This window comes from Aedes albopictus, chromosome 2, assembly GCF_035046485.1.
Source record: "Aedes albopictus strain Foshan chromosome 2, AalbF5, whole genome shotgun sequence".
Lineage (NCBI taxonomy): Eukaryota > Metazoa > Arthropoda > Insecta > Diptera > Culicidae > Aedes > Aedes albopictus.
Window position 1 is genome coordinate 478,654,752 of NC_085137.1, and position 25,000 is coordinate 478,679,751.

Below are 25,000 nucleotides of genomic sequence, written 5' to 3' on the forward strand. Positions count from 1 at the left end.
ATGCAAAGGCTGTGAATGAAAATGTGGACGTTAGAGGATTTCTTGAAATTAAACATTTACTTGACATCTTAGAGCATTAAACAATTTTAGACAATATATTAATCATTCGAACCGTGCACCGATTTATTGGTTGATTCGAATATATTATGGGTAGTAGTATGGGTTTGTCATGCTCGTTCTCAAAACTGATGAAGTCTTTTTGACAACAAATTGTTAGTTAGAAAAAAGTGATGAATTGATTGATCTTACATTTCAGTGTTTTTTCTATTAATCAATATCAAAACTTATTTTAACGGTAATGATCGATCCTCCAGCGTACCGTGCTGTCTCAACTGTTGTCAACTCAGTAGCTCTATACAGAGCACGGTATTAATCTTCGCTAACCATTGCTGAATATTATTATCGTCACTGTTGGAATTGTGTCGCTTCTTAGAACAGGAAAAGCTTGGTTTGAAGCAACAATGTTTTATTAGCGCGTTAAGAAGTTGTATGCATGCTAAACTTTAATTTGTTGCCCGTACTAATTAGTACATGTTTATTTTATTATCTGTATTAACGAGATTTTTAGCCATAGGCTAGTTCATCTCGGGACCCACACTTTACTTCCCTTCGTATGTCGGGAGTGGGATTCGATCCCAGGTCCTCGGCGTGACAGTCACGAGCTGTAATCATCACACCAGATCCGCTACAGAGAGTACATGTTTGTTCCTCTCATCCATGGTATATATCTTTTAAGGCCGTTCGCAATGCTGTTTTATTTTGTATGGCGAGTTTTAAAAAATTTAAAACTCGCCATACAAAATAAAACAGCATTGCGAACGGTCTAAAGTTCCGTTAAGTTTTAAATTAGTGTTTTTTCTAAAGCACATTATACACACACATTATGCACAGACCATGCTATTTATTAAATATTGAGTGGAAAATGTCTCTTTATGGTGTATAGAAGAATCCACATACCAATGATCATTTAAGCAACAAAAACTCTATAAAAACAAAATAAAGCTTTACATGTGTAAAGAGACCTTATAGTTACCTGATATCCACTCATCTCTAACGGCATATGATTGCTTTGATTGAAAAAAAAAAAAATATGTTTAAATATGCGTTTGCTCGTTGTAAACTTGTTATTTGCAACGCTTTCTAGTTACAAATCCATTAATTTCAAAATTTTATAAGTTGTTGCATTTAAAAGGCACTAAAGTACCATATATGTGCTGTCAGTGCACTCCGATTCACGTGAGTGTCAAAATTACGTTGAAATTAGCGTTTGTCATTTGCTCGCCGCAAAGCAAATATGTTGCAACAAGTGATCGGCCGCTTTTGTTGATGGCTTCCTATGAAAATATAGCGACTGGCCGTTGGTTTTTTGGCTATATCTCTAAAACGGTAAGAGATTCCATTTTTGCGTCAAAGAACGAAATGAAGAACATTAATTTTTGCGCTAGGAAAAATTTTGTTCAAAATAATCTATGATACAGACGGTACTTTTATCAGCATTTTTAGACGTTTTTTCTCTATGGTGAAAAATTTTCTGAGAAACTTTTTTCTCAATGTATTTTTATCGGATTGCTGAGGTAATTTGGCGTCGATTTCACTAAAAAAAGTTTGTTCTACGATGTATAGTTTTTGAGATATGATTTTTTGAAGTTTGGGGTATTTTGAAAAATTTGGGAAAATCGTGAAATTTCATCTAGCGTTTTTCGGGAAAATAGTCCACTATGATTTTTTTGAATCCCAAATTTGATCATATATCCACGACCTCTAGCTCTGGTGAAATTTTCATTGAAATCGGAGACCCTTCGGCCCAAACCTGTTCGGTAATAAAAAAAAATCCCCTTATGCTAAAATATTAGGAATCGATCAGATCAGGGGTTTTCAGATCGTGCACCGCAAAGCCTTGACAAATGCACCGTGGTGCTTCAAAAATTCTGGTTTCGCTTTCAAATGCATTACCTGAATGGTGAAAATACTTGTGCACTCATAAATAGAAACGCTCCATAGAAAATCAAAATGCACTTCATAAAGTATGAACGTATGTATGTTCCATGAAAATGTGCAATATTTCCCTCGAATAATTGAAAACGTGCCATACTTTATAGAAAATGTATCGATAAAACATAAAATTTTCTCATGTAAAGTCAAATTTTGCACCAATAAATAATACTGAAATGCTCCATAGAAAAATGCAAATGCAAATTGTACCCATAGAAAATTAAATATTGCTCCATAAAAAAATTATATCGCACCATAAAAAATTGAAAATGCACCATAGAAAGTAGATGGATGCTCCATAAGTATTATCAAACTACACCATATAAAATATGAATTGCTCCATGAAATTCTCCATAGATAGATATTGTCATATTTTAATTCGCCAAGGCTGAATTGCTTTACACTGCACTACTTTAGTGGTGTAGATGTTTAAAGTTATGGAGAATTTTCAATTTTTATACGGCATACACCGAGAAAAATTTCTACTCAATGACTGAGTTGGCCTTACTCAGAAATCGAAAAATCCTTTGTTTTCTTACTCACTTTCGGCTAAAAGTGGAACAACCCATTGGCAATGGGTTGTCCCACTTTTAACGGAAACTGAGTAAGAAAACAAAGGATTTTTCGATTTCTGAGTAAGACCAACTCAGCTTCTGAGTAGAAATTATTCCCTGTGTATTATATTTTATGTGGTGCAGTTTGATAATACTTATGGAGCATTTGTCTATTTTCTATGGCGCAATATTCAATTTGCTATGGGTAGAATTTTATGTTTTATGAAGATTTTGCATTTTTATATGAAGCATTTGTATTTTATTATGGAGCATTTTAGTATTTATTAGCACAAAATTGGACTTTTAACCCGTTCACGCCCACGGTGTCTCGCATAAATATGTTATCAAAGGTCAAGTTCCAATAAAATAAGCATGATTTGACAAAAAAAATGGAAGTCTATGGTGTAGTTCCAAAAAAAAATCTTCATTGTAGGTCCTCAATATCTGATAATTTTCTCAAGTTCTATTCCAGTACAACTTCTACGCTATCGTTATATTCTGACTCATATAGATATAAAACAGCTCTAAACATGTGAGAGAAATGATAACCACTAAAAAAAAAAAAAAATAGAAAAAGAACTTATAAATTGGGGCAGAAATCTAACCCGATAAACGCCTAAAAGTATGCATTGCCCTTATAATTTTATGTAGTTTCAACTAGAAATCCTCTACATAATGTAGGATTACTAGTTTCAACAGTGTTCAACATTTCTTAAAATTAATTTTCTAAAACAAATCAAGTGTGCTCACTATGTGTAGCATAACCGAAGGTTAAAATATTGCAGAAATTAGATTTTACACAGATAATGATTCCTGATGAAGTAATTGAATTTTTCATTCAACACAAACTCTTTTTACGTACTCACTATATGTACGTACAATTTTCAGAAATATTACAATATTGAACAATATGTGGGTTTTATGGTGTTATTCTGGGCACTATCAAAGTAACATCAAAAATATTATGTGTCTTTCGGCTACTTAAAAAATGATAAACCACCCAAAAATTCAATTTTATTTGATCTATCAATTGCAATTGAGAATTGCATACAAAAGAATGAAGCACATAAGACTGAAATTACAAAAGGGTGAAATAATTATTCGACTATTTTTTAAATGCCATCAATTCATAAGAAGATGAACACAAACTACCAAGTTCATACTATGCTTTATTGATGAGCCACTTAATAGGGGTAGGCGGGGCAATATGGACACCCGGGGCAGAATGGACACCCTCAATATTTTGAAATATGCGAACTTTTTTGAACTTTTAATGAATGGAGAATATAGTCCATTTGCCTAAAACGTAGTTTCAGGAAAGAAACATTCGAAATTAAAATTATACTTGATTTTACACGAAAAAGTTGCGTCCGTTTTTTGTGCATGGAAATTATAATTTTCACACCATCTAAAATAAGATTTAGTGATTAATTTATTGCAGGTCGAATAAAACCTGATATTTCTAGAACACATACAAGTAGTTTTGCTGTATCTACATGCTTAACATGTTTATATTTTCTTCTTTATTATATCAAAAATCAAGTTTGGAAATATCTTCTGCTGCCGGGGCAAAATGGACACTCACCTTTTTGAAAGAAGCGGCAAGGGAAAAATATAACCTAAATCACAAACCAACCAAATTCTTCGATTTCAGTATATTTTCGGTTAAATGTTCACTATAATAGACATAGGGTGAAACAAATTGGTCAAAAAACGACAGCAGTGGAAAATAGTTGTTCTAGGCACAGCTTACATGCCGACAAAAACGAGGCTTTATCCAAAACAGCCTGAATTTAACCCTCTAATACCCAATCCCGCCTTTAGACGGGGTATAGTTCGAGCATTTTTGTAATTTTTGTTTCGTGGAAAATCAATTTTTTTATATTTTTGTTCTGCATATCTCAACATGGTTTTTGGTGTATTTTAAAGCGGATTTACATTTACATCATTGAAAAATTGATGTTTTAGTTACCTTTTAGAAGTCATTGTTTATTTTGTATTAAATCGCTACAATAAACATATTTTAAATTTTTCCCAAATCATTCTATCCTTGATTAACAGTTTAAGGGAATCGAATACTTTCTAAAATTATTTTCCTTAAAATTACACGGAAAATAAAATTTTCTGTGAAAAAAAATAAAATAATAAAATCTCATAAAATCTCAAAATGTTTTCATCCAAAAATTTTGTTCCCCAAATTGGCTTCTAGGAAAAATATAAAAGTGTGGGGATGTTCAAAAATAAAAATTAGAAAAATCAAAAACTGAAATTCACGAAATCGAGAATTGAAAAGAATCATTTTCCAAAACATGTTTAAATCGATTTTAGATGACGAAAAATGATATTTAGATCAAAATCAAAAATTTGGGTATTAGAGGGTTAAATTAACTGAACAAAAATGAACTACTTCGGCGTTTTATTCATCCATAATAGTTGGTTTGTAATGAAATGATTTTATATGTGTAAATAATGTACGAAATTCGTAAAAGTCTCATGGTGTCCATTCTGCCCCGTATGCTTGAAGACGGTCATGAAAAACTAACATTTCAGGCCAAACATGTCTAAAGGTCCTATCTGCAGAAGAGAGGCTCTCTTTGGTTCCCCTCTCTTTCGTTAATATCTCAGCTGTTTATTTGTATTATGATTGTCTCCTTGCATTGAACGATGGTCAAAACAATCGTCTTTTGATTTGTACTGCAAAAATAGTTGAAAAGTGTACCATTACATTGCAATAATTGAAAGAGAGGGTGAACAAAGAGAGCCTCTCAAATGCAGATAGGACCTATTGAAATGTTTGGCCTGATTTTTCTTAACATTTTTTGAAGTGGATAAATAATTTTTCTTCGTGAGCATTCTTATGCAATAGATGCTAAATGGACTTTAAAAGGATACATGCATCAAAAAACTAAACTTTTTTGACATCTTGCCAGGTAAAGTAGGCAAAAACCTTAGGGTGTCCATATTGCCCCGCCTACCCCTAACGATAATGTACCCCAAAAGAGAAAAATATCTTTAACCCACTAACGCCTAAGGTGTCTCACAATTGTAATGTTCATGAAAAAAATATAATTACAAGTCAAGATCCAATAAAATAAACATGATTTCACAAAAAAAACATGGAAGTCTATGGTGTAGTTCCAAAAAATACCTTCAATGTAGATCCTCGACATCTGATATTTTTACAAGCTCTATTTAAGCACAAATTGTATATTATCGTTTTATTGTGGTCCGTATAGATACAATGCATCAATAATTAGTGAAAAAGAGGACAACTACTGAAGAAAAATAAGAAAATGACTTTCAGATGACATCATGGTTTACTAAAGATATCTAAGAGCATCAAAACGCCTATCCCTCCCTGTTTATCTATTTTTCTCTTAAGGCGAAACTGGATCCATTTCCTCACTTTTTGGTTTTTGATTTTTTATAAAATAACGAAGCAATATTTTCAAAATCGGTTTTCGTGCACATGTAGAGTATGGATCAAGGTATCTCCTGATTTTTTTTCAGATGGAAAATGTTTTTAGTTTTTGCAGAAACCATTTTTAAACCAAATTTCACAAAAAAATGGTTTCTGCAATAACTAAAGACATTTTCCTTCTGAAAAAAATTCAGGAGATACCTTGATCCATACTCTACATGTGCATGAAAACCGATTTTGAAAATATTGCTTAGTTATTTTATGAAAAATCAAAAACCAAAATAATGCGGAAATGCTTCCAGTGCCTTAAGTTGCAATTCACGCTTGGGAGAAACTTTGAAAGTCACAAAAGAAATCCCGTACAGAATCCCTGATAGGATCCTTAAAGAAGTCACGCAAGGAATCCGGGCTGGAAGCTCAGCAGGACTTCCTGAAAGAATAATTGAAGAAATCCCGGGAGGAGTGTCAAAAACAACAAAACGGGAAGAGTCTTTGGAGGAACTCCGGCAGGAATCCTGGCACGAATACCTAAAAGAACCCTGCAACATTCTCAAGATTCACAGAAATCATTGAAAGAATATAAGTTGGAATCCCTTGAGCAATCATAATAGGAGCCTCTAAAGGAATCCTTTACGAAATCCCAGAAGGAATCTGTGTAGAAACTTCAGCAGGAATCCCTAAAGGAACGCTGGACTAGAACACTCGAAAGAAACCTTTCAAAATTTTCCTTAACAATCCCGGTAGAAATTCCTGAAGGAATCTCGGGAGGATTTACTGAAGGAATTCCCGGAGGCATATCTGGTAGAATCCTGAGAGGAATTTCGGTTGATAGCTTAGTAGGAATTCCTGAAATAATCCCAGAAGAAATCCTGGGAGGGATTGCTGTATGAATCCCGAGAGGAATGCCTGAAACACTCCCGAGAAGCCAGCAAGGATCCCGCAACGTATACCTGAAGAAACTCCACTAGGATTCTCTGAATATATTTCGACAAAACACTTTGAAAGTATACTAGGACGAATCTGTGAAGTAATTTCAGCAAAAATCCATGAAAGGATGCTGGCTAGAATTTCTGTAAGAATCCTTTCAGGATTTTCTAAAACAAATTTTGGCATAAAACCCTGAAGTTATTCCTTAAGGTTTTCGTAAAAAATACCTGATGGAATCCTTAGAGTGATCATGCCAGGAATGCCGGATGGAAGCTGAGCAGGAATTCCTGCAAGAACCATAGAAGATGTTTATGTCATCTAGGATAGGATTGCTTGAAAAAATCTCGGCAGGTATCTATATTTTAAAAGAAAAGAATAATTAAAAGAAGCCTTTCAAGATTTCCCAAAGCAACCCCTGCAAAAATCCCTGAAGAGAACCCCGGAGCAATCCGTTCAGCAATTCCGGAAGCAATATCAGAAGGAATCCCGGAAGGAAACCTGGGAAGATTCTCGAAAGGAATGCCTGAAGAAATTTCGGAAAGATTTCTTGAAGGTGTCTCGAAAAAAACCTCATCTCATCTAATCTCGTCTCAATTCTTCACCCTACTCTCTAGCCTCTACCTTACTGTATTCTCTGCTCTCTATCCCAACCCTCTATCCTACGTTCTATCATAACCTTCAACCCTCTAACATTACCACTGCCATATCCTTTACCGTACCCTCTACTACTCTAACTCTTCACCATATTCTCTATGTTGTGCTCAATCGTACAGTCTACCCTACTCTCTACCGTAACCCTTCCCCTACCCTCAACCCTACTCACCATCTTCCCTATCGTCTACCCTACCCCCTATCCTAACCTTCTACTCCACCTCCTCTACTCTATCCTTCACCCAAACCCTCTACCCGACCGTATGCTCCATCGTCCCTACCTACCCGCTACCCTACCATCTACCCTGACCCTCTACCTCACCCTCTACCTTTTTACTAATCAAGCCCGATCGATAGAAACCCTTCTTGGATATGCTCCGCCATCTTGGATTTCAAAATGGCGTCAAATGTCGATATGTAATTGACTTCTACTCATCATTCTACCCATATTGCATGGTATCATAGCTCAAACTACCATTCCATGGCCACCATCTTGGATTTCAAAAGGCGTCGGATATCGATTTTTGACTTCTACTCATCAAGCCCGATCAAAAGATACCCATATTGCATGATATTATAGCTCAAACTACCATTCCATGGCCGCCATATTGGATTTCAAAATGATGTCGGATATATATTTTTGAGTTCTACTCATGAAACCCGATCGACAGATACCTATATTGCATAGTATCCGAAGCAGCATTGCCGTTAAATAGCATACGTTCTAGAGTTTTGACCTCCATCTTGGAACATAAGCCGGCATCTTGAATTTCAATATCCCTACTACCACCTCTACATCGTTAGAATTGTGTATGTCAAATTTTATTGAAATTTATTGACGCATTCCAGAGTTATGCCGGAACATACACATATATTCATACATATATTCATACGTACATACATATAAACATACAATTAGACAAACATACAAAGATATAAACATACAAGCATATAAACAAATAATCATACATACATCGACTTTTGTATGTATTATTAACAACTATGCCGAAGAAATCATCTATTAATTATTAAAAATTGTCAAGATTCCAGGATTTTTTTTTTTGCATTAGAAATGAAGCTCACAGATTGTGACAATAAGTATTCTTTGCAGCATCGTTTACGCCATCTAGTGAACCAGTCACAAACTATATTGTCCACTATGAGCAAGGTATGGATGTGGAGAACATCTTCTCTGAAGAAAGTATTCCAAAATTTTGCATAATTCTGAAGATATTCACATCAAAAGGAATGTGCTATTTATAGGACGCTGGGCGTTCGGGGCATCTGTCATATAAATATGACGATGGGCGGATATGGGTTAATGAGAAAATTTTATGTTCATTCCCTATCGGTGTTTGGAACGAGTCGGATGTGAATGTCCGTTTCTCTTCGCGCGGTAGCCTTCGTAGTTAGTAGAGTTTTTTTTTCCTCGTTCTGAGGGTTTTTTATATCGTTAGTATCCTACTAGTGCGGAGTGTAGTGCCGCAAGGCGAATCCCTCCGATGTTGGGGAGCGAGTTGCATAGCAACATCGTCCAGCTCTAATCTCTAGGCAAGCATAACTGCTCATCATAAACAACGCACCACGACGACGACGACGACGACGACGACGACGACGCCGGTAACGACGAAGTGAAAAAGTCGACGATAAAGGTCATCAGCGTACAACAGCAGCAGCAGACCAAGCCATCGCCACCAACAAGCTACCTACCTACATATAGGTATACAAAGGCTGTGCACAGACCAGTTGAGTATTTTGTATCTTTTTTGCCGCTCTATTGTTCCCCAGTCCACCGTCTAGCTCGCAGTAAAAAAAATATTTCGATTTGAGTTTCGATGGTACAGTAGTTCCCCCCGGTTCACGGCCCATTTACACCACACTATTTTTTTTTTTAGTTTTAAGTTTTTTTTTGAGTTGCTATCCTTTCTATTTTTTGATTTTTTTTTTGTTTTTTTTTTTTCAATATTTTCTCATATTATATTAGTATTTAAGTAGATACAAACATTGAATTGATTTTTTTTTAAGTTGCTATCCTTTTTCTATAAGTTTTTTTTTCCTCTTTCTTGCCCTTTTCTCCCGATATCACTTTACTTCGTATTAGAACAGGTGTTGAGACTATTTTTTTGGTTTGACTCCGTTTTGCTCTACCGCATTTTAACCACAGTGGTTCAAAAACCCTTTTTTCTGGATTTATTTTTGCTTTTTTGACTTGGTTATTTTTCTCGACGTAGGACTATTGGTTGAATTCAGGTAGGACCACGTCTTCGAATTAGTGTTTTTTTTAGTTGCTATCCTTTTCTTTCTTTGTTTTTTTTTGTTTTTCTTTTTTTTCTCCTTCAATATTTTTTTTATAGATATTTAAGTTGGTGAACGATTTTTTTTGGATTGGTGTTTTTTTCCCGTTCTCCCGGTTTAACTTTATATTGAACATCTGGTTGGTTATATTTGTTCTTATATTGGTTTTTTATTGCCATTGTCTGGCATAAGGTATAATAAAATAGGCCTGCATGGAAACGAATGACACTGGTGGGAGTTCACCGGATCTCGTAATTTCATCCGATGATGAGACAGGCTCTGGTCTGTCAACTATTTCAATAGAACAAATTCAGAATTCTGACGCCATGGAAACTGGCGATAATGAAAACGATCCAGGGGTTCCCCATGTACGTTGTGTTGTTTCTTCCGGAATCGTTCCAATTAGTTCTTTGGTGAAAGAAACACGGTCCCAGCCCATGGTAAAAACTCCCTTGGCTACAAATTTCTCTCAGCCTGGCATTTCTTCTCAGCCCGCTGTATTTTCTTCTATCCCTGGATCTTCTTCTAACCCGGTGAGCCTATAACGGGGCCAGCCTGTCGCGCTTCCGTTAACGATTGGATGGCTTATGCGCCACTCCGTTAGGAGACCATCCAACAAAGATAGCGTTGCCCGGCTTGAGACCTTCTTAAGGGAAGGGTCAGTTTTCTTGATGGGTAAGCTGACTGGCTGACTCTAATAAGGTCGTCGTACTTCTCGTTACCGAGTGGATACGACGAACTCCAAAGAAAATTACGAATAAATCCCTCCAATATTCGGCCGGGAACAAGCCACCAATGCGGGGGTTTTCTTCACGGGCCCAGTCCAAAAAGTTCACCTGTCCCAGTCCACGGAAGACTAGAGAACGGTCCAAAATCGGATTCGGGCCGACTACCCAGTAAACTACACAAACTATTCAAAAACTCTACAAAACGAACGCGAAGCAACATATATCCTTAATAAACATCAACTAAAGTACATTAAACTACATAGAGCATTTCTCACCGTGTCTCGGCTCAAACTACAAAATTTCGGTCGGCAACAATTATAACGTTCGACCTTCCGACCTTGCTCATGGGACAACATACAAGGGATACCAAACTACAAGAGACTCTGTTTACAAAGATACATGGATTTATTCTGAACTTTCACTTTCATTTCCTAGGCCTAGGCTACTCGCATTCCCTCTATCTTCCCTCTAGATTTTACATGTGTGCGTGCTCAATTCCGTTCTACATTCCTGCGCATGCGCGACTCTCTCCTCTTCTGCGCAACCAAACTCTCCGCTCTTCACTACCGAACTCCGACACGTCCAGTTCTCACTCTCGGTACGCAAATTTCCGACTGGGCGACGGCGATCTCATCCACTCCTCTCCGCCGGTTACAGAGCTAGAGCCACCGAAAATAATGTGGGCGGTCTAGCATAAATTTGTTGTGCCTCTAACGGGTCACATGGCCATGGACGACACTAACAAATATGCATGCAATACTACTCACGGTTTCACCTAGGGTTTCATTGGGTGGGGAGACGACGCTGGATAGGGAGCTCACGCCCGGCCTTTGCCGGGGGCTCTCGCCTCGGGAGGCGATTGATGGAAACGATGACGACGGTGACGATGGGTGTCTCCTACACCGGTACGCGGGCTTGCGTCTGGAGTGCGGTACAAACGCTCACTTTCGTCCTGCAGCTGGCGCGAAAATACGTTGAGGCGCCGTCGGCGCGTGGTACTGCTGCGCAACGGTTGCTTGCTAGACGGCGTGGTTGGCTTGAAACTATACTTGAGGATGCTCACCACGGATGACGCTCGTTCGAATGGACGGCTTGCCTGCCAAAGGTGCGGTGTTGGCGATCGCGACCTTCTCCGGCCAGGTGTACCCCGGGACCTTTGAAGCCGTTACGTGGGGTCAAAAACGGTCTCACTGCACTGGGTGGTGTGTCGGCTCTGCCTTCGCTGCCACGTACCTAATTAACGCACATGTTTTAGAGCATCACTGTTGCCTATGCTATCAAATTCTACAATTACCTCTTTGTACAATAATCGACACTACACACAGGGACTAATGCCTCAACTGCACGAATAGCGCTAGATTGGCTTGGCGCTTAACTAGAGGGGGAACAATGTAATTAGCTAACACCTTATTAAAGAAATATGTCACTTTTACCTATTCAAACACACCACGGCACGGAAACAAAAACTGACCGTTCTTGCCTCTTCCACGAAACGGAACAAAGTGAACGATTCGAAGCTGGGAGAATCCTCAGATACCGCGAAATTTCTGGGCTTTGTCCCACGACTTCGCGAACCTAACCGAAGGTCAAGTTTGCGAATCCGAATATTAAAGAAATTTATTCGCAATGTTCCCCGAAGTCGTGCATCTCTTTCCAACGGCCTATTCAAATCCTCCAGTCAACTTCCCCTCCAAGGTTCGTGACATGCGTGGAATGCCGAAACAAGAAAGGTCAACGCATCTTCAATTAATTTGCATGCGGGTCGTTGGCCGTGACCCAAGCGACGAACGGGCGGCATCATGGCGCGAAAAAGGCATGCCAAGCCACGCGCTTTCTTGGTAGCTGATTAAAGGGAACTCAAGGTACTCAAATTTAGGGCGTCGGTAACTCAGTCGTATATTCTTATGGATTGCTTTTTGCGGTGATTAAATTTGGAATAAAATGCGAAAAACGAATGAACATAGAAATTGAATAAATTAACGGAAAACAAATAACAAAATAACGAGTATTATAAATAATCTTAAACTTATCATGGAACATATTAATTTATAAAGCGTACTTGCTACAAGCCCCCGCCAGAAAGTTTATCCACCCGGATCTAAGGGTCCCTTTCTGGTTTTCTTTCGGCCCAAACCGAATGGAAAAAAATTAAACAAATTACAAATCGCAAATGATCTGGCAAAATCGTTTCGCGGAGTTCTGGAGGTAGACTCACCCAGCCGCGACAAGCTGCGTGTCACAGTAAATGACCCCGATCAGGCGACAAAGATCGCTAACTTTGAGCTCTTTACGCGGGAATATAAAACATATCTGCCTAGCCTCGAGATAGAGTGCTACGGAGTGGTCACCGAAGATAATTTAACCTGTGCTGCAATCATGTCTGGAGCTGGTGGGTTTAAAAATCGTGCCGTCCCACTGGTTCCAGTACTTGATGCCGTCCAAATGAACAAGGCACAAACTGACGGCTCAAAACAACCGTCGAATTCTTTCCGGGTGACCTTCTCCGGCACCGCTCTTCCGAGCGTTCTCGTGGTTGGGCTTCTTCGATTACCTGTTCGCCTCTACGAACCGAAGGTAATGCATTGTGCAAAATGCCAGCAGTTGGGGCACACCGCACTTTACTGTAGCAATAAACCACGTTGCGGTATGTGCGGTGAACAACATGCGGAGGGCTCCTGCAATATGGAGCCAAAATGTGCCACTTGTGGCGAATCTCCGCCCCACGAGCTCAGTGCATGCCCGAAGTACGTAGAGCGGGAGAAACATTCCATAAACTCCTTAAAACAGCGGTCAAGGCGATCTTATGCAGAAATGTTGAAAAAGATCGCCCCGACTGCTGTTCCAGTTGCCCAACCTTCTTCTAGTACTAATATCTTTGCAATTCTGCCGGATGACGATCAAGGCTCTGACTCTGAGGATGGTGTAGAGTACACTATAATTGAGACAGGGACGAAAAGAAAGCGAGCTGTTGCAAAACGGCACATGCAACAGCGAGCTTCTCAAAACGTTCCTGTTGCTCAACCAGCTCGTCAAACTCCTCTGATAAAATCAAGAAGTGGCGGAAACACCAAAAAGGTATCGCCTCCAGGTTTCAAATTTTCGGCTGGAGATTTTCCGTCACTTCCGGGAGCATCTAAAACCCCAGATGCCCCAGTTTTTCGCCCAGAAAGCCAAAATACTAGTCAACAGGAACGTCGACAAAACCCAGTCGGTCTTTCCGGAAAATTGACTCTTTCTGGGATAGTGGATATCTTCTTCGAAACGTTTAATATCTCACCCGTAATAAGAAGTTTGATAAACATGGCACTTCCCTTTGTGACACCTCTTCTGAAGCAACTGGCTTCACAATGGCCGATTCTTGAATCTTTCATATCTTTCGATGGCTAATTTGTCCAGCGAGGTCGGAGATATGATTGAAGTTCTACAGTGGAATTGTAGAAGCCTAATTAAAAATATGGATGCGTTCAAATTTTTAGTTCACAGTACACGTTGTGACGGCTTTAGGACATTTGGTCGAATGACATTTGGTCGAATGACGTTTGGTCGAATGACATTTGGTCGAAAGTACGTTTGGTCGAAAGGACATTTGGTCGAATGGACATTTGGTCGAAACCCATTTTGTGGAAGAAGAAGCATATGACATTTAGTCGAATGGACAATTCGTCGAATGGACATCTGGTCGAAAGGCACTAACCGATGAAAAGAGATTTTTGTGGAAAAAAATATTATAGATTTCGGTATCTGAACTTATATGTTGCTGAACTTATTTGTATGTTATTAGTATGTTTGATAGAATGGACGTTAAGTCGTATAGCAGTTTAATCGTGTTAAATAATATCAAACATTAAAAAGCAAATATTTCATTCAAGGGTGTTTATTATTATGGTAACTTGTTTCGCAATGTAGTTTTTGTTGGCATTGGTGAAGTAGTTGATTTTCCATCAAAGATCCTTATTTTTAATCTCGGCTCTTCTTTCAAGTTTCACCATTTCATTGCGTTTTTGTGTAGCAAATACTGGCTTTTCCATCAAAGGTTTCTCCTTCTTTCCAACATATGCTGTTCTTTCACGTTTGTTATTTGTGCTGACAGTGGACATTATGGTTGTGATTTTTTTTATCGATGATTTTTCCTTCTTTTGAACATAGGCTATTCTTTCAAGTTTCGTATTTGTACTGAATGTTATAGCTGCTGTCTTTTTCTCATGTATTTTTCCTTCTTTGAAACATAGGCTATTCTTTCACGTTTATTAACCCTCCTAGGATCTTTGATTTTTCGCACCAAGATGGCATAATGCACGTTCAACGTGCCTGTTTGGGTCGTTCTCCTGTACCAACTGCTGTATGTTTCAGAAGAAATTTTTCCTTTTGAACACAAGCTGTTCTTCATTAGTTGATGCCTTTTTTAGATATTTTCCTTCTTTCAAACAAAAATAGGCTGGTCTTTCAAGTTTACTAATTTCATTGCGTTTTCATGTACCAACTGCTGATTTTTTTCATCAGTTGGTCCAGAAGGTCCAGAAGGTAATGGAGTTTTGTTCAAGTTTCCTGATTTTACTATGTTCACATGTTGAAGCTGCTGATTTTTCATCTGATATTTTTCCTTCTTTTAAACGTATGCTATTATTTCATGTTGTGTTGCAATTGAACTGAACACGAGTCGACGGGTTCGATTCCCGGTCGGTCCAGGATCTTTTCGTAAAAGGAAATTTCCTTGACTTCCTTGGGCATAGAGTATCTTCGTGCCTGCCACACGATATACACATGCAAAATGGTCATTGGCAGCGGAAGCTCTCAGTTAAAAACTGTGGAAGTGCTCATTGAACACTAAGCTGAGAAGCAGGCTTTGTCCCAGTGAGGACGTTACGCCAAGAAGAGGAGAGAGGAGGACGAGTCGAAAATAATAAAAATGCTTTCAATGCTTTGATTGAAACGCAGTACATAGTCATTTAACTTGCGTGTCAGAGCTTTTGCTGCTCAAGAACGCCCGTTCAGATACCGATTCAGCTCCGAACTTACTCTATCGATATGTTATGCGAATAAACTGCTCCGGTCACCCGGAGTTTCAGAAAATCCGTAAATATAAATATACATTGTGGTGTTGAGGTGTAAGAAAGTGTTATTGATAGCCATGACTTTTTGAGATTTTTTTCAGGAATAGCCAGCTAATGGATTGATACAAGACTGATTGGACAAGACTGTTTTATGCTCTCTGATTCTAGCTGACATGCCGAACATGTTCCTGAAAATCCGGATTTTCCGAAAAATACGGTAATCAATCCGGTTAACTCGGATATGATCCCAAAAAAAAGATGAGTTTTTGAATCGAATCCCATGATAATCTTTGAAAAAATGTCGGATATATAATCATTTCAGTTTTGAGGATACCAGGGTATCATGCAGGTATTTTGCGAATGTAATAATGTATCTGCGTTTAGAGCTCGCTCACGTTCCAACTGAAGAATTTTCAAATATTTCTGATCGCAGTTTGCCAAGTTTAAACTTGAACGCGTTTAAATGCGTCACTATTTTCATGTTATCTTCTTATGGTAGTATCAATCTGCATGCAAGTATCATCACTCAGGTATCGCTAGGTGTATTATCGGACATTCTCACCTACGAAGTAAATAGGTACTGCTGATTTGCATTGCTTTAACAGCGAATGCTACAAGCCGCAGAGCATATTGGCAACGGAATGAAAGTTTTCCAATGACAGGTTTTTTTTTTTTTATTCTTAATCACTTAACCTAATTTACAGCTCTATTGTCCACTGGGGCACTACGTGAGCAATTTCAATTGACAGCTGCACTTACATTTTGTACAGCGTCTAGATTCTATTCTACTTTATCGAACTGGTTGCCTTTCTGCTGCTTTCACTTTTCTACTTTATACCGTAGAATGATGAGCACAAGACAAGGATGATGATGGATGGCCGTTGTTCCTTTCCAGTCCGATTGGGGGTCCATTATGAGTAGCAGTTCGCCGATGTCCAGGTATCCGGGTTCGTTTGAGCCATGGGGCTCAGAAGAGGGTCAGTGTCAGTTGCTCTCGGGGGAAAAGCAACTGACGAAAAATTGCAAGTGCCGGGGCTGGGAATCAAACCCATGACCATCCGCATATGAAGCGAACGTGTGACCAACTACGCCACGGGCCCCGGCCCCAATGACAGGTTCAACGAAAGTTTTTTTTACGCTGATCTGCGAATAGTAGCCACATTGACGTCGACATTCTGCAGTTCACGAGCCAGGTGCGCAAGACTTGTGGGTTGAATTAAAGTTCTCACTTTCCAAGATTTGATTTTCCAATCGTTGCCTGGTCTGTTGCCGATAAATCAATCAGTTTTCTCTTTTGCTTTTTCTGGTAGTTGAAGGTTTTATGCAGGCTTCCTTAACGGGTCTGCTCTGCCTACATGGCACTCAAGGAGCGCACCTCTCTATTGGGTATTCGGAACGTACCTCAAGCTGAAGTCGGAAAGACAACAGTGCGCGGACTGTACTACCTGCTAAGCACATAACTCTTATCTAGCGGTTTTTGTCATTGACTTATCTAGTGTCTTTTCATCACTTAGTGGATTTCGGCCAGATGTCCATTCGACGAATTGTCCGTTCGACTAAATGTCATATGTTTCCTACTACATAATATGGGTTTCGGCCAAATGTCCATTCGACCAAACGTCCGTTCGACCAAATGTACTTTCGACCAAATGTCATTCGACCAAACGTCATTCGACCAAATGTCTTTCGACGAAATGTCATAGATTCGTTGTGACATATTTGCCCTTAGTGAAACATGGTTAACTTCCGATAAAGACATTTCTTTCCACAATTTTAATATTATTCGTCGTGATCGAGGGGATGGATATGGAGGGGTGATCTTGGGGATCAATAAGCTCCATTCCTTTTATAGAATTGATTTCCCCCCGATGAACTGCACTGAAATAGTTGCATGTCATGTTACTATACAAGGAAAAAGTTTCAGCGTAGCCAGTGTTCATATACCGCCTAGTTCAAGAGTATCTCGAAGAGATCTTGCGGAAATATGCTGTGCTATGCCTGCGCCTTGCAGGGATGGCATGTCACGCAGAAACTGTGCCCATTTACGCTCATCTTTCACTGAACTTCTCACTTTCGTTTTTCTTACAAAAGAGAAAGAGAAAAAACGCACAATAAAATGTACATAGTTTCTCTCACGCAGAGTTTTTGTGCGGGTGATTAGAGTGCTGCGTGAGAGCAATGAGAGCCCGCAGATCATAATCCCAGTGCGCAATTTTTGCGCGCACGCCGAAAAAACAGAACTCAGTGCACACGCAGTGTGTTCAAAGGGGTCAGTGTTGTTTGAGCATTTGGTGAACCGAAAGCATGCCAGTGAGTCCAAAACCAGGGGTATCAAATCCTGTGATATCAGAGACAAGCATACGTCTTAAGCTGGTCAAGAACTTACAGTTGATGGATATTGTGGTTCCAAATTCCACCAAAAGGCTGTGCTAGTGAGCTAACAAATTTTGTTTTCAAATATATCAGGAAAATTTGCAAAAAATTGCAACGAAATTTCAATCTCATATATCTCATGATCCTGATTACATAGAGAGTTGGTGTCTTCGGCAAAGTTGTTTGGCTGGTCAAGGACTAACCGATAATAAAACTTAAGATTCAAAATTCCACCGCTAGGCGGTGCTAGTGAGTTAGCAAATTTTGTTTTTCATATATATCAGGAAAATTTGCAAAAAATTGCAACTAGCGCCGCCTAGCTGCAGAAACTTGAACCAAACGGTAATTATTCTGAAAGCCCTTGATATACCAAACAATTTTGCCGAAGACACCATCATTCTAAAGAATCAGAGTACTGAGATATGTGAAATGTAAAATTTGTACGCTCTCTTGCGCCGCCTAGCGGTGAAACCACGAATCATACGGCCCATATTGTGAAAGCCCATGACCAGCTGAACTACTTTGTCGAAGAAACCAACTCTCTACACGCTGAGGTCAGTTTACCTTTTTTCCAAAAAGTGCACAATCGCAAATATGCGTAAATGATACTCAAATATAGGTAAATAAGACTCAAATATGGGTAATGTGTATCTAATTGTAACCCAAATATGGGTAAATATTACCCATAAATGCGAATGTGCACTTTTGCAAAATATGAGTTTTATTTACCCATATTTGCGTAAAGTTTACGCAAATTTGAGTAAAATTTACCCATATTTTAGAAAAATAGGTAAACTGACCTTAGCGTGTAAGTAATCAGGATCCTGAGATATATTGGATGGAAATTTTGTCAGTGTTGCATCTGCTTGTCTAAGATATCACATAAATCACAGACAAATGGATATGTGACACTAACGAAATTTCAATCTCATATATCTCATGATCCTGATTACTTAGAGAGTTGGTGTCTTCGGCAAAGTTGTTTGGCTGGTCAAGGACTAACCGATAATGAGGCTTGAGATTCAAAACTCTACCGCTAGGCGGCGCTAGAGAGCAAACAAATTTTAAATTTCGCATATCTCAGCATCCTGATTTTGTAGAAAGATGGTGTCTTCGGCAATATTGTTTAGTAGATCATGGGCTTTCAGAATAATTACCGTTTGGTTCAAGTTTCTGCAGCTAGGCGGCGCTAGTTGCAGTTTTTTGCAAATTTTCCTGATATATATGAAAAATAAAATTTGTTAACTCACTAGCACCGCCTAGCGGTGGAATTTTGAATCTTAAATTTTTTTATCGATTAGTCCTTGAACAGCCAAACAACTTTGCCGAAGACACCAACTCTCTAAGTAATCAGGATCATGAGATATATGAGATTGAAATTTCGTTAGTGTCACATATCTATTTGTCTGTGATTTATGTGATATCTTAGAAAAGCAGATGCATTTGCTACTAGACGGCGTAATAGTACTTTCATACTCCCTGTGGTACACACAGTATTGCACTGGAAGCACGACTGAGTGCGCACTCAACGAATTTTTGTGTGCACATTTTCTGTGCGCACAAAATGTGCACGCAGAAACTGAAAAACATGCTTGTTCTATCATTTGTTTGAGCACTCATTTTGAGTGTGCCGCTGATCGATGTCAGAGAGTGAGCGGCTGGTTTGTGTGTGAAAAAAGTTGCGTAGTTCACCCTCGCTCTCGTTGAAAGTCGTGTGTAGAGTGTATGTTTTCTCTTCTCACGTTTCGCACTGAGGAGCATGCCATCTCTGGCGCCTTGGTTGATCCTAGGAGATTTTAATGCACACGGAACAGCCTGGGGGTCTCCGAAGGATGACAATCGCGCAACCCTGATATATGACCTCTGTGACTCTTTCAATTTGACAATTTTGAACTCCGGGGAAGCAACGCGAATTAAACCTCCAGATCCTCCAAGTATGTTAGACCTCTCAATATGTTCGAATTCACTATCATTGGATTGCACGTGGAAGGTAATTCAGGATCCCCATGGTAGTGATCATCTGCCGATCAAAATTTCAGTCACAAATGATTCGTGTCAGGCTCGCCAGATCGACGTCGCGTATGACCTCACGAAGCATATTGACTGGGGTAAATATGCTGAATTGGTCTCAGAGGGCGAGCAGTCGGTTGACGTTCTTCCACCGCAGGAAGAGTACCAATACTTGTCCGGGTTAATCGTCGAAAGTGCTCTACAAGCGCAGCGTAGACCGGTTCCGGGAACTTCGATACGGCGAAGAACCCCCACATTGTGGTGGGATGAGGAATGTACCGGAGCCTATCGCGAAAGATCCGCCGCGTTTAAAACATATCGGAAGCGAGGTACACGGGAGAACTACGAGTGGTATTCCTCTCTCGACCATAAGTTCGCGAACCTCGTGAAGGCGAAGAAACGTGGTTATTGGAGGAATTTCGTCAACGGTTTATCGCGGGAGACGTCAATGCGAACTCTCTGGACGGTCGGAAGGAGAATGCGCAACGCGGTATCGGTTAATGAGGATCGAGAAAGCTCGCCTCGATGGATTTTCGATTTCGCAAAGAAAGTCTGTCCGGATTCGGTTCAAGTACAAGCGAATTTTCGTCGTTATCCACCCGAAAGGAATGCGATGGATTCACCCTTTTCGATGCTAGAATTCTCACTCGCGCTTCTGTCATGTAACAACTCTGCCCCAGGAATGGATAGAATTAAGTTCAACTTGCTTAAAAACCTCCCAGACGTCGCAAAGAGGCGCTTGTTAAATTTATTCAATCTATTCTTGGAGAGCAACACTGTTCCGGATGACTGGAGACGAGTGAGGGTTATTGCCATTCAAAAGCCCGGGAAGCCCGCGTCGGATCACAACTCGTACCGTCCAATTGCGATGTTGTCGTGCTTACGGAAGCTGCTAGAGAAGATGATTCTCCATCGGCTTGACAAATGGGTTGAATCGAATGGCCTTCTTTCAGATACTCAATTCGGTTTCCGCAGAGGCAAGGGAACGAGCGATTGTCTGGTGCTGCTTTCTACAGAAATTCAACTGGCCTACGCTCAAAAAGAGCAAATGGGCTCAGTATTTCTGGATATTAAGGGGGCTTTTGATGCCGGTTGCGTTGATGTCCTTTCAGACAAACTCCACGAGTGTGGGCTTTCTCCGATTTTAAACAACTATTTGTACAACTTGTTGTCTGAGAAGCACATGTTTTTCTCTCATGGAACCTCGGCAACTTCACGAATTAGTTACATGGGTCTCCCCCAGGGCTCATGCTTAAGCCCCCTTCTTTACAATTTTTACGTCAGAGATATCGACGAATGTCTCGTGGAAAATTGCACGCTACGACAGCTTGCGGACGACGCCGTGGTTTCTATCACCGGACCAGAGGCGGAAGATCTGCAAGGACCACTGCAAGATACCTTAGACAATTTGTCTGCTTGGGCTGTAAAGCTGGGTATCGAATTCTCTCCGGAGAAACTGAGTTAGTTGTCTTTTCTAGGAAGCGTGATCCAGCAGATCTAGAGCTTCAATTTTTGGGTAGGGAACTCACTCAAAGTCTTTCACATATGTATCTGGGGGTCTGGTTCGACTCTAAAGGCACCTGGGGAAAGCACATTAATTACACAAGTTTACAAAATAAAACGAAAGTCGTGAACTTCTGTCAACGATCAAAATTTTTGAAGCACAATTTAGTGCTGATTTCGGAACCGATCTTCAAAAAATTTTAAGTAGAACAGTTTTTGAGTTTTAGCTCAATATCGAGTTTTGCAACTTTTCAAAATATGTAATTTACTAAAATTCAAAAATATTGCGTTTTGTTCAACCAATTTTAAATCTTTTTCCATAAATTAAAAGCTGAATACAATACCATTCGATCATCTCAATACAGGTTTTGCGTCAGATTGATGAAATTTAAGATATTGGCGAGTTTTAAGGACGATCTTCTTAAATTTTAGCAAAATTCCCAAAATTTTTTGAAGAAATGTATTTTTTTCATTAATAAAAAAAAAACAACTTAAAAATTCTTTCTCGACGTTTATTTGACATATCATATGTAGGCGAGTTACAGTAAAAATTTCAGCTCAATCGGAGCATTGATTACGGAGAATGCGATGTTTGAAGTGAGCGACTTTGCTTAAAAATAGAACAAAAATCGATTTCAAATCATCAACCTTGTATGGAAAGTCGAAAAAATTTCCGCTCCACTGTAATTTTTTTCTTTCGCGTTTTCGAACTCAGGGCATGATTCTACACCAAAAATGATCATCAGCTTACCGAGTTCAAAAATGCTGTAAACTAGTGTTATCTGTATCAGAAGTGCCAACAACGAATCAACTTCATGCGTACACTTACCGGAACATGGTGGTGAGCCCACCCGGAAGATCTGATAAAGCTTTATCGTACAACGATACTGTCGGTTCTCGAATACGGTAGCTTTTGCTTTCAGTCCGCCGCGAAAACACACATACTGAAGCTAGAGCGTATCCAGTATCGCTGTCTTCGGATCGCGTTAGGCTGCATGAACTCGACGCACACAATGAGTTTGGAGGTACTAGCAGCAGTACTCCCTTTATCAGATCGTTTCGTGGAACTGTCGTTAAGGTTCCTCATCCGCTGTGAGGTGCTGAATCCATTGGTAATTGAAAACTTTGAGAAGCTGATCGAACGAATTCATCAAACAAAGTTTATGACAGTGTACTACTCGTACATGACTCTGGAGGTTCATCCTTCTTCGAATGTTCTCAACCGTGATTGCTTCCCAGACTTCTCCAATTCCACTATAGTTTTTGATCTGTCCATGTTGCAAGAAATCCGTGGAATTCCAGATCCGCTCCGATCGGAGCACATCCCAAAAATTTTTGCAAACAAGTTTGGCCAAGTCAGGTGCGACAGAAGGTTTTTCACTGACGGGTCAAAAACAAATGATTCCACTGGATTTGGTGTATTTAATGAGCTTCATAGCGCCGCCCATAAACTTCAAAGTCCTTGCTCAGTATACATCGCAGAATTGGCGGCTATACACTACGCATTAGAGCGAATTGCCTCTCTTCCCTCTGATCAATATTTCATTTTTACGGATAGTCTCAGCTCAATTGAGGCTATTCGCTCAATGAGGCCGGTGAAGCACTCCCCGTATTTCCTGAGCGAAATTCGATCAATTCTGAGTGCTTTATCGCATCAAGCATATAACATCACTTTGGTTTGGGTCCCTTCACATTGCTCGATTCCGGGCAATGAGAAAGCGGACTCACTCGCCAAGTGGGCGCTATGGAAGGCGATATTTATGACCGTCATATCGCTTTCAATGAATTTTTTTCGATTGCTCGTCAGCATGCCTTGGTTAGTTGGCAACAAAAATGGGATGCAGGAGAGTTGGGCAGGTGGTTACACTCAATTCTCCCACAGGTATCGAAGACGGCGTGGTTCAAGGGGTTGGATATGGGTCGAGATTTTATCAAGATAATGTGTCGACTTATGTCCAATCACTACTCTCTGGGCTCGCATTTCTATCGAATAGGGCTCACAGATAGCAATCGTTGTAGCTGTGGTGCAGGCTATCAAGATATCAACCATGTTGTGTGGGAATGTCCCGAATACGGTATTGCCAGATCCGATTTATGTGCATCCCTCAGGGCCCGAGGGAAACCAGAAAAGGAAGACATTAGAGATGTGTTGGGTAAACTTGATCTTGAGTATACTGCCGTTATAAGCATAGTTGTCCCATGTTACTTTTTGACGATTTTGACTTTTTTGCACCAGGCACTCTATTTATACGTATATTTTCATATAACATTAAAAAATAACATACTTTGTTCGAAGACTCAATAAAAAGCATGTCAAGTCAAATTGTCCCACTGTTGAATTTCTACGCATGTCTGTCCCATAACTGAAATTCTACGCATAACAGTCCCACTATAAAATTTCTACGTAAAACCGATACATTAAGCATTTCTAGTAACTTACTTCACCTTATAGCATGGCTATTTCAATACTGCATGGTATAAACTCTTCTTTTATGTTGGCATTACGCTCCAGCTGGAACCAAACTTGTTTTTCAGTTAAACAAAAACTGTTATATCTTCGCAACTTGCAGTTTCAATCTAAACTCAAATATTGCTGCAATGCGTGTTGAGCTCATAAACCAAACATAAACATTTTAACTTAATTAAGAGGCTCAAATGTCGTAAAGCATGACGAAGCCGATCCAATATAATGACAAAGAGGTTGCTGAATTGAATGACTGGTGTATGTGAAAATTTTCAGAATTTAAGCAAGCTTAAAATATTGTTGGTAAGTGAGTTGATGAGTTTCACTTTTTTATTTCAATATGTTATTCCAATAATTTGATTGAATTAGTGTGTCGGTAAGTGATCGGCTTAGTTATCGCCTATTTAGAAAACAAAATGAACACTTTTGGGTTAAACCCAAATCGAAGACGAACTGCTGGAGGTACTGAACAAGCAATCAATATATCAAATAATGAGAGATCAACCGAGTAAGTGAATTGAAGAGTAAGTGAGTGACTTGGTGAGCGAGATTTTGTAAATGTGTGGGTTGATGAGTAAATGAGCAAGATGATAAGCGAGTGATTTGATAAGTGAGTTGGTTTATTAATGGGTTGATGGGTATTTGAGTGACTGCTTTGAATGAATGTGTTAATGAGTTATTGAGTAACTTTATAAACAAGTGACCTAGACGCTCTGAGTATGTGTATTTTTGAGTAAACTGTTGTTAGTAAGTTGTGTCGTAGAGAAGCGGCTTTCTGTGTATATGCAAAAGAAATGAGAGAGCCCAAAAGCATTATATGTATTCTTATTATTGTATTTGTATTAAAAGTGAACATAGTACCGTAACCGCTTGTTTTCGAATAGGATGAATATGGAACCGTACCATTACCAACGGCATTCTGACCCTTCATATTCAAATAAAGATACATAAAGCATGAAGCCTCTAATGGCAAATCACTCCCAATCTTTACAGGGGTTCCTATTCATATGACCCATACAAGCAGAGGAAGG

At 39.4% G+C, this 25,000-nt stretch overlaps 1 protein-coding gene across 1 annotated transcript in view; it reads left to right on the forward strand.

Annotated features, from left to right (window-relative positions):
* LOC109399190 (JNK-interacting protein 1) overlaps positions 1-25,000 on the forward strand; it is a 70,620-nt gene that overhangs the window by 43,215 nt on the left and 2,405 nt on the right. The window lies entirely within an intron of this gene.